The sequence below is a fragment of the Entelurus aequoreus genome, linkage group LG13 (genome assembly GCF_033978785.1).
Source record: "Entelurus aequoreus isolate RoL-2023_Sb linkage group LG13, RoL_Eaeq_v1.1, whole genome shotgun sequence".
Lineage (NCBI taxonomy): Eukaryota > Metazoa > Chordata > Actinopteri > Syngnathiformes > Syngnathidae > Entelurus > Entelurus aequoreus.
The window spans coordinates 57347779-57359123 of record NC_084743.1 but is presented as its reverse complement, the minus strand read 5'-3'; positions in this window follow the sequence as shown (position 1 = coordinate 57359123).

Below are 11345 nucleotides of genomic sequence, written 5' to 3'. Positions count from 1 at the left end.
CACCGCACCGTCTCTTCTCAGTATTTGAACGGCAAATGTGAAAATAAAAATAAAAATAATCTAAAACTGGTGAAGTTAAATGGAAAATAACTTTAGTATAATCACTGGATACATATAACAATTTTTTTTTTTTTTTTTTTACCTGCCTCTAGTGATGGCACGCCACTGGTATATATATATATATATATATATATATATATATATATATATATATATATATATATATATATATATATATATATATATATATATTATATATATATATATATATATATATATATATATATATATACATATATATATATATATATATCAAACAGCACTATTTCCTATACACCCTAGTGTTCTAAAATACACCCCCTGCTTGTCCATCAAAAAGTACCCAGAGTAGTAGTTTTTTTTTAACATTATTTCAAAGTTATATGTAGACTACAGTATAGTATAGTCCTTAAAATTCCTCCCAACAAAATCTACATTAATTCTTGTGAGTTTCTATTCGTAAATTCATCCTGCAGAGTATCTTTCTGCACAAAGAATTGGTTAGGAAAGCTATTTCATCTTTATAGCCTCTGGGCATCTGCCCACATGAGTGTTGAAGTAGATATAAAGTACATTATTTAACACAACACAACAATATACTGTAAAACAGAATGCAAAATACAAAACTCTAAAGCAGTGAAGTTGGCACGTTGTGTAAATCGTAAATAAAAACAGAATACAATGATTTGCAAATCCTTTTCAACCTATATTCAATTGAATAGACTGCAAAGACAAGATATTTAAGATATTTATTTTTTGCAAATATTAGCTCATTTGGATTTGATGCCTGCAACATGTTTCAAAAAAGCTGGCACAAGTGGCAAAAAAAGACTGAGAAAGTTGAGAAATGCTCATCAAATTCATAAACAAGGATGGGGCGAGGGTCACCACGTTGTGAACAAATGCGTGAGAAAATTGTTTAAGATCAACATTTCTCAACCAGCTATTGGAAGGAATTTAGGGATTTCACCATCTACGGTCCATAATATCATCAAAAGGTTCAGAAAATGTGGACAAATCACTGCACGTAAGCAGCAAGGCTGAAAACCAACATTGAATGCCCGTGACCTTGGATCCCTCAGGCGGGTACTGCATCAAAAACCGACATCAGTGTATAAAGGATATCACCACATGTGCTCAGGAACACTTCAGAAAACCACTGTCAGTGACTACAGTTTGTTGCTACATCTATAAGTGCAAGTTAAAACTCTACTATGCAAAGCACAAAGCCATTTATCAACAACACCCAGAAACTCCGCCGGTTTTGATGGGCCCGAGATCATCTAAATGGACTGATGCAAATTGGAAAAGTGTTCTGTGGTCTGACGAGTCCACATTTTCAAATTGTTTTTGGAAACCGTGGACATCGTGTCCTCCGGACTAAAGAGGAAAAGAACCATCTGGATTGTTCTAGGCGCAAAGTTCAAAAGCCAGCATCTGTGATGGAATGGGGGTGTTTTAGTGCCCAAGGCTATGGGTAACTTACACATCTGTGAAGGCACCATTAATGCTGAAAGGTACATACAGGTTTTGGAGCAAATATGTTGCCATCCAAGCAACGTTATCATGGACGCCCCTGCTTATTTCAGCAAGACAATGCCAAGCCACGTGTTACAACAGCGTGGCTTCATAGTAAAAGAGTGCGGGTACTAGACTGGCCTACCTGTAGTGCAGACCTGTCTCCCATTGAAAATGTGTGGCGCAATATGAAGCCTAAAATACCACAACGGAGACCCCGGACTGTTGAACAACTTAAGCTGTACATCAAGCAGGAATGGGAAGAATTCCACCCGAAAAGCTTCAAAAATTGGTCTCCTCAGTTCCCAAACGTTTACTGAGTGTTGTTAAAAGGAAAGGTCATGTAACACAGTGGTAAAAATGCCCTGTGCCAACTTTTTTGCAATGTGTTGCTGCCATTAAATTCTAAATTAACGATTATTTGCAAAAAAAAAAAAGTTTCTCAGTTCGAATATTAAATATCTTGTCTTTGCAGTCTATTCAACTGAATATAAGTTGAAAAGGATTTGCAAATCATTGTATTCAGTTTTACGAATTACACAACGTGCCAAATTCACTGGTTTTGGGTTTTGTAAATGAGAGGCATGTGCTTGCTATGTAATGCGTGTCTGTTGTGTCATTTATTAGATAACCATACTTGGTTAAATTAGTTCGGTTTGTGTAAAAGTACTTTTTGACCACATTCAATTATACCGTAATAATAATAATAATATTAACTGTGATGATTTAGGTCACAATCATTGCAATGCGACATTGTTATATTCCTCAAAAATGGTTTACAATAGCTAGGATTAGGCCAGAAAAGAAAGCAAGTCGTTTCGGGACCTGTTTTTTCTGCCAGCAATGCATTGCGTTTGATGACTCGCCATCAAGCAGCTGGGTACACAAATACACCACCTGAGTTTCACACGGATGTCTTCGCTCGCCTCTTTGTTTGCATGATTCATTATGTCACGGGCAGCGATAACAACACAGGCTTCGTACACGAACGCAACTCACCAAGAACCACCTGGGATTTGGTCGCTTTGGTCGCGGGCCGCCGCCACAGCTGTCCGTTTGTAGAAGTGTACGCATTTGCCTCATGACGTTCAACGATTTCACTCACGACAGAGGCTAAAAACATTTGTCCATTTCTGTCCAAAAGACTCTAAAAAGGCACAGATTAAACTTAAAATGAGATCAGCACGGCCAACTGTCACGCCTCAAGCAGGAGATACATTATGCTTTATCAGTCATCACTCTGACTCATTTCCTCGCATCAACATGGTGGAGGTTCACTCACACTAATAGATGGAGTTGAAAGGATATGTATGAAAATGGACAACATTTAGTATGTGAATATCAGTGTTTTGCATACACTACTGTTCAAAAGTTTGGGGTCACCCAAACAATTTTGTGGAATAGCCCTCATTTCTAAGAACAAGAATAGACTGTCGAGTTTCAGATGAAAGTTCTCTTTTTCTGGCCATTTTGAGCGTTTAATTGACCCCACAAATGTGATGCTCCAGAAACTCTATCTGCTCAAAGGAAGGTCAGTTTTGTAGCTTCTGTAACGAGCTAAACTGTTTTCAGATGTGTGAACATGATTGCACAAGGGTTTTCTAATCATCAATTAGCCTTCTGAGCCAATGAGCAAACACATTGTACCATTAGAACACAGGAGTGATAGTTGCTGGAAATGGGCCTCTATACACCTATGTAGATATTGCACCAAAAACAAGACATTTGCAGCTAGAATAGTCATTTACCACATTAGCAATGTATGGAGTGTATTTCTTTAAAGTTAAGACTAGTTTAAAGTTATCTTCATTGAAAAGTACAGTGCTTTTCCTTCAAAAATAAGGACATTTCAATGTGACCCCAAACTTTTGAACGGTAGTGTATATATATATATATATATATATCAGTGACGTGCAGTCACTGGAGGCCTCACCTGCCATCATGGAAAGAAAAAAAATGTAAAAAGAAAAAAAAAAAATTAAATTGTTATATGTATCCAGTGATTATACTATAAAGTTATTTTCCATTTAACTTCACCAGTTTTATATTATTTTTATTCAAAGTCGCAGAATTTTCACGTTTGCCGTTCAAATACTGAGAAGAAACGGTGTGGTGATCAGCAGCCAGTTGAGGCACGTCACTGCGTTGTGCCTCAACATGGATTGCGGACTCGGCTAACTGCTGGCCTGCTGTGCAGTGAGACCGTATTGCTATATGAATTATATTATACATTTCCATAGTTTAGTTAGCTGAGGTATATAATGTACAGTGTATTTTGTCAACAACTGTATGTGTGTAACGTATTTCTTGTGCTGAGCGATCATAAAACTGCTGCGAAGACACACTGGCTGAGGCTCGGTTAATGCACCCCCGCCGTAGAAAACGGGGGGGGGGGGGGGGTTCATGTTATATCAACTAAAGCCCACACTTAAACTTCCCACGTGCAAGATTGTATCTATTGTAACCTATTTTTATGGGCTTTCCTCTTTGTGATGTTAATTCCTGTTACACGCTGTTATACAGTATATTCCCGGCGCTCTTATTTTGAAGGCGCTAAGAGCGGAAGTGATGACACGTTGGAGTGAAGCGGAGGTTTTTGAAAGAAGGTAAATAAAGTGGTCAGCGTTATACAGTATATTCCCGGCGCTCTAATTTTGAAGGCGCTAAGAGCGGAAGTGATGACACGTTGGAGTGAAGCGGAGGTTTTTGAAAGAAGGTAAATAAAGTGGTCCTTGTGTAAACTGGAGCCTCCGTGTTTATTATTTTGTAGTTTCATACAGTATATGCGAAATTTATAAACCCTCGGTTACACTATTTAAAAAAGTTATTTAATAAGAAGCCAAAAAGTGCAAAAACAATAATGTTCGTGTTGGAGGAGTTGTGAATGACCGCAGGGCCACAGAATTAGGTACACCTGCAGACTGCAGCACGGATTTCATATTTCATTCATTCACAACTCCTCCAACACGAACATTATTGTTTTTGCACTTTTTGGCTTCTTATTAAATAACTTTTTTAAATAGATTCAATCTTGCACTTGGAAAGTTTAAGTTTGGGCTTTAGTTGTTATAACACTCCCGTCAGGGGGTGCATTCTACGGCAGGGATGCATTAATCCAGCACAACAGCGGCGCATGGACTTAATTTATAAGTAAAGGTAAGACCATAATAACGTTTTTTTTTATTATATGTGCTTTTTTGTGTGCTACTTTTTGTATGTGTACAGTTAAAGTTAAGTTAAAGTACCAATGATTGTCACACACACACTAGGTGTGGTGAAATTTGTCCTCTGCATTTGACCCATCCCTTGATCACCCCCTGGGAGGTGAGGGGAGCAGTGGGCAGCAGCGGCGCCACGCCCGGGAATAATTTTAACCCCCAATTCCAACCCTTGATGCTGAGTGCCAAGCAGGGAAGAATGCTGGTATGAGCTTTTAAACATAACCCGTTAACTGCTGCCAATCAAATGGTGAATAAGATACTCTTTAGGGTTCATATGTTTGTAAATCTGACTGTGATGAAGTCAGTGCCTCACCAGCCATGAACCTCACCGCACGTCACTGATATATATATATATAATATATATATATATATATATATATATATATATATATATATATATATATATATATATATATATACTGTATATGTGGAAGTCGCTTCCTAGCGGTCCTACTGTTGACACGGTACAAGAGCCAAGCGTGCAGTTTTCACAAAGTTTTTAATGATCAATTGCTTTAACAAAGTTCTCTCTCCAGCAGGACGCAACTTTTCGGCCACCTCCTGCTCCCGGCCGCTTACTGTTAAAGACAACAGATGATTAGATTAACAGGTACCACCTGTGAAATCTAACCACCTGCCAGCTGTGTCACGCCGTCAGCACTGCCACGCCCCCGTCTGATGGTGCTCTGTCCTCAGCACCATGGACAGAGGCAGTGATTTTTGCTCCTGCAGGCAGCGCTGACAACATATATATATTTTTTTTAACTGATAGGCCCCGGCACCACCCGCGACCCTTAAAGGGACAAGTGGTAGAAAATGGATGTATGGATGGAACTTGGGACTTCCCGCGGGCCAGATTTTGGACGCTGTAGAGCCGTATCCGGTCCGCAGGCCGTAGCTTGGGTATCAATAGGCCATTTATCGGTACTTTTATTTAATTGACTTTATATTTAACATTTAATAAACGTTTGTTTTTTTCTGTCTAAATTGACAGTGCACAGCTGTGTGAGCACTCAGGGAGGAGGCAGGCAATGTGAAAGTGTCAATAACGATTAGCCCATGCTGTTTAGTTTAATGCTGGTATAAAACTTACATAGGATTCCAGTCCTGGCATAAAAATAAGTTCACTTTTATCAAATTCTGTTCATGTAAAGATGGAGCTTGTTCATGTCTGTTATTTGCCACTGTGGTTTCTGTTTATCCTGTGCTGAAAAGTCCCTCTTCCAATAGAGAGTATACATTTTGGTGTTTCTTTATTTGTATTATTATTATTGTTTAACTGCCTTTAATTTAATTAGTTTTCAGTGTTTTCCCCCTCATGTTGTACATCATACTGCAACTTTGCAAGTTTAAAGACATGTTAAAATGTTAGAAAGTTAGAAAGTCAGACAGAGGGCATGTTTAGTTTGTGTTTATTATTAAAAAAAAAAAAATCAAACTGAGCATTTATTTCTGCCTATTTGTTTGGGGGAAAGTTGTACATTAAGTTGCGATATATATATATATATATATATATATATATATATATATATATATATATATATATATATATATATATATATATATATATATATATATATATATATATATATATATATATATATATATATATATCGCAACTTAATATATATATATATATATAGTATATTTTTTATTTTTTAGTCTAGCTTGCTACAATTCTGTGGGGATAGCTTCACCTGTACCTTAGCTACGTTTAATCAAGAGTAGCTAGTAGCTTAGCTTACTACATTTTACAAGTAGCTTGCCCATCACGGGATGCATGATTAATATGCATGAGATAAAACAATTATGCTCACCAAAAAGGTGGTAACTCGGGGTGTAGTGCAACTTCCACCAATTTTACCCCCCACTGTGAACCAGCCCAATGTGTTTGACAGCTCATCCAGTGTTGTGCCAGAGGCGACCCACATCACAGCATAGAGAGCATCTGATGTCTCTGAAACAGAATTTAATATCTAGCTTCTGAATTACAGAACAGCATGAACAAAATCAAGGAATACAAATTATTTTATAGGCAGTGAATGTGTGTGTGTGTGTGTATATATATATATCTATATGGTTATATAGGTGAGTTTTAAAATTGAAGTACAGTGGTTAAATTGAATTAATTGTGCATATTTTGAGATATAAGCAGCTTTTTGTTATTCTTTAAATTGCCAGCATAATTTAAGTTGCGGGCATTACCGCTGCTGGTAGTACCGTATTTTTCGGACTATAAGGCACACTTAAAATCCTTTCATTTCCTCAAAACTCGACAGTGCGCCTTATTACACAGTGCGCATAATGTACAGAATACTTCTGGTTGTGCTTACCGACCTCAAATATATTTTATTTTGTACATGGTGTAATGATAAGTGTGACCAGTAGATGGCAGTCACACATAAGAGATATGTGTAGACTGCAAGATGAGTCCAGTAAACGACACCAAAACTTTAAATGTTCCATTGAAAATATAGAACATTACACACGACACTCAAAAATCTGTCAAAATGTTTTAGTACGACTTTGGTAAGCTATGAAGCCACACCGCTTGATGGATTGTTGGAGCATTATGGCTACCATAGACAGACGAATTGTGCTTCAAGTGACGGTCAGAAAGCAGCTTGAAGATGGTCTGTAAAACATAATCTATGCAACATTTTGACCAAAGAACCACCATTACATGTTATGTAGACCACAAGGAAGTGTTTTACATTTAGAAAAAAAATCTTGCGCCGGTTTCAGTATGGTGCAAACTACAAGTGCTACACGTGTACTGCTTCGCTAATTCGACCACACACGTCATGTTTTTGACGATCCCTTTCTTTAATTCAATGACTACCATCCACGTCATCTTCTCAGAACTGTCCATCGCACTCACTTTCTTCCTTCCAATTTACAGGGTTCAATGTGGCGTTGGGCATGCCAACTAATGGCGGGGATGCTTCATCTTGCATCTTAAAGCTTAACACTTAGCCATGAGACAGCTCTTATCTCAAAACACTGGTAAGTTGGGGCACTCTTAAATTGAGGTACCAGTGTATTTAGAGATACAGGCCGATATTATCGGCCGATAAATGCTTTAAAATGTAATGTCGGAAATTATCGGTATCGGTTTCAACCTCCCGATTTTCCCGGGAGACTCCCGAATTTCAGTGCCCCTCCCGAAAATCTCCCGGGGCAACCATTCTCCCGATTTCTACCCGGACAACAATATTGGGGGCGTGCCTTAGCGTCCTCAACAACCTGTCGTCACGTCCGCTTATCCTCCATACAAACAGCGTGCCGGCCCAGTCACATAATACAAACGTTTGTATATGCGGCTTTTACACACACATAAGTGAATGCAAGGCATACTTGGTCAACAGCCATACAGGTCACACTGAGGGTACCGTTTGAACAACTTTAACACTGTTACAAATATGCGCCACACTGTGAACCCACACCAAACAAGAATGACAAACACATTTCGGGAGAACATCTGCACCGTAACACAACATAAACACTACAGAACAAATACCCAGAACCCCTTGCAGCACTAACTCTTCCGGGACGGCACAATATACACCCCCGCTACCACCAAACCCCGCACACAAGTTACATTGTTTAATGCATCCAGCGGGGCATCGCAACAAAATTAGGCATAATAATGTGTTAATTCCACTACTGTATATATCGGTATCGGTTGATATCGGAATCAGTAATTAAGAGTTGGACAATATCGGAATATCGGATATCGACAAAAAAGCCATTATCGGACATCTCTAAGTGTATTACATTATTGAATAAAACGACTGAGTTGTTTGTATTTGTAGTTTATTCAAACAATTTTTCTTATCTAGAAGATAAGACGATACACAAGTTTTGAACTAGCTCAGTCATAAAACCAATTAAGCTGAAATACCAGTGTATTGAGGTCTCCTCACTTTTGTTGTCCCTTGCATCATCCAGTAGTTGCACCATTGTCTGACTACCACACACGCACATCTTCACATTCACAGATGTACTCGTCTGATGTGTAGGCTTTTGCATTAATCAACAGCAGTTTTGACACTTGCCTCCAGAATGAGAACGTTCTCACAGATCCTCACTGTTGATTGTCCCTTCACTCCTCAAGCACTGCCAGCATTGCCTGCAGTGCTGTTTTCAGTTTGGCCTCCATGGAAACACAAGTTTTTTTCCCCCAGCTTCTTTTGTACTTTTCTCTGTTTTCAACTAAGTTTTGACCATTGAACAGTTTCACAAAATGTTTCACATTAGTCAACATTGTTTTTTTATAATAGGGAGATAGGCTTCAGCACCCCCTGCGACCCCAAAAGGGACAAGCGGTAGAAAATGGATGGACGGATGGGTTTTTAGTCTTATTATGCCAAGTTGACCTGTGCCCCCCCCCTTCTGATACCCAGTTTAGAAATTGAAATTGGCATAACTGTATTTGGATCCCTTTAATTGAGCTTGTTGTTAATAATATGTCATGTCTTTTGTTCATGTTTTTGTTTGCCGTTGTTCTGTTTGGTTTTTGGACTCTTTTTAGTTCCTGTTTACGCTCTCTTGTTTGGTCACCATAGCAACCCATTAGTTTCACCTGTTGCACATTTGGATTCACGCACCTGTTGCCAATGATGTCACTATTATTTAAGCCTGTCACTTTCTGTTGGTCGGCCTGGCGACAATACCCTTGTCACTCATGCCTGTTTATAGTTTCATGTTGATGTCAATTTCATGCTCCACTCATGCCACAGTAAGTGTTGTTTGTTTTACGTTCATAGTTTTGCCTTTGTGCTAGTTTATTGTTTTCATAGCCAAGTTTGTTCTCCGTCTTGTGCGCGCCTTTTGTTTGTACCCTTTTGTTGTAAAAATAAATCATGTCTTTACCTCCACGCCTTGTCCGCTCCAACTTCTCTTGCATCTCGGGAAAACAAACCCCCCAAAGTCCACATCCTGACATAATAATAGATATGTATTGACTTATTTACCACTGTTTTTATATGAGGATATAAAGCACTAACATAGTTTTGTCTTGGTGGGTAGTAAGTTCCAGTGCCGGGCCGTGCGTTTCCCATCTAGACCTTCAGTGATGTCCTTCTTAGTCCGACTTCAATAAATACCACTCAAAATACCATAATTTTGACCACGGCTTGTAAAAATACTTTACAGAAACAGTGTTTCCCATAAACTGCCAAGATACCTGTGGCAGTGGGGGCGTGGCTATGGGCGTGGCTATGGGCGTGGTCACAATGACATCATCAAGTAATTTGCATAATTTACTACAATGATATGATTTTCTCTAAAAAGGCTCAAAAAATGTATACTTACTAATTAATAATAACAGTTTTGTTTTAAACGTTCATCCATCCATTCATTTTACAATATAATTACAACACTTTATGTACATATTTATATACAGATTTGAACAATAAGTTATTCACTGAAATATAATTATTAATTGTGGTTCTTACAAAAAAGATATCTTATAAAAATATAAAAGCTAAAATGTCTCTTAAAGCTCTGCCCCTTTAATTAGTGCATACTAAATCATTTAAATTTAGCCTACTACTACAACCATATTATTTACCAGCAACATAAAGTGAAACAGAGGCAGAGGTGTCCTGCTACAGTCAGTAACAAATCAACAGAAAACAGTAGTGGTGGTAGATAGACACAAAGCTTCATCAAACATCTGATCCACTGAACAAAGAGCTCCAAAAATGTGATCCTACACTTCTCTTTTGTAAAGTAAATCTGAACAGCCGATATGGGCATCTACATCAACCATATGATTTGCCTGAGAAGCTGGACAGTACAAAAAATAAATAAAATAAAAAATTGAAAAATAAATAAAATAAAAATAAAAAATAAAAAAAAACTTTGTGGTGGCCTTAATTCTTTCGTGGCGGGCCGCCACAAATAAATGAATGTGTGGGAAACACTGAGAAATACACTTGCGCACTACTGGACATTGAATTAACTCAATTTGTCAATAGTGTACAAAACGGGCTATTTTTTGGCGCAATTTAAAAATCAATAAAGCCGCATCGGACGTGGTACTGTCAAAACTAAAATAATTGTAAGAAACATATTAACCTCTTAAGGCCCAAGCTGTTTGTTTACATGCTTTTTTATTTCTCTTTGCTATTTGGGCTTATTGGACCTTAATTAGAATAAAAACTAAAAATCATCTTTTTATATGATGTACTTAGTCCATAAGTACACAAACGTGTACTTCATGTGTAGTGACATGCTAATTTTTATGTTTACACTTTTTTTTCCAAATTCCATTGTATGTTATACTCTTCTGACACCACCAGATAACAGTATAAGTGTCCATATGTCGGCATAACACCCCAATTCAGTAGTGCACACAATTTTGGAAATACAAGCTAAAAGGTGCTGTCCACGCATGTGGCCACTATGGCCTATAGAGGTTACATGTGAAAAAATACAGTATATTTGAAGTCACAATACCGCTCGTAGTTGGTTGATTTGAGTGGAAGTTCAGGCAAACTTTGTTGGTTAAAAAAGTGAGTACCGCTGATTACTCCACTGGCCGGGTATGGCTCCGGTGCC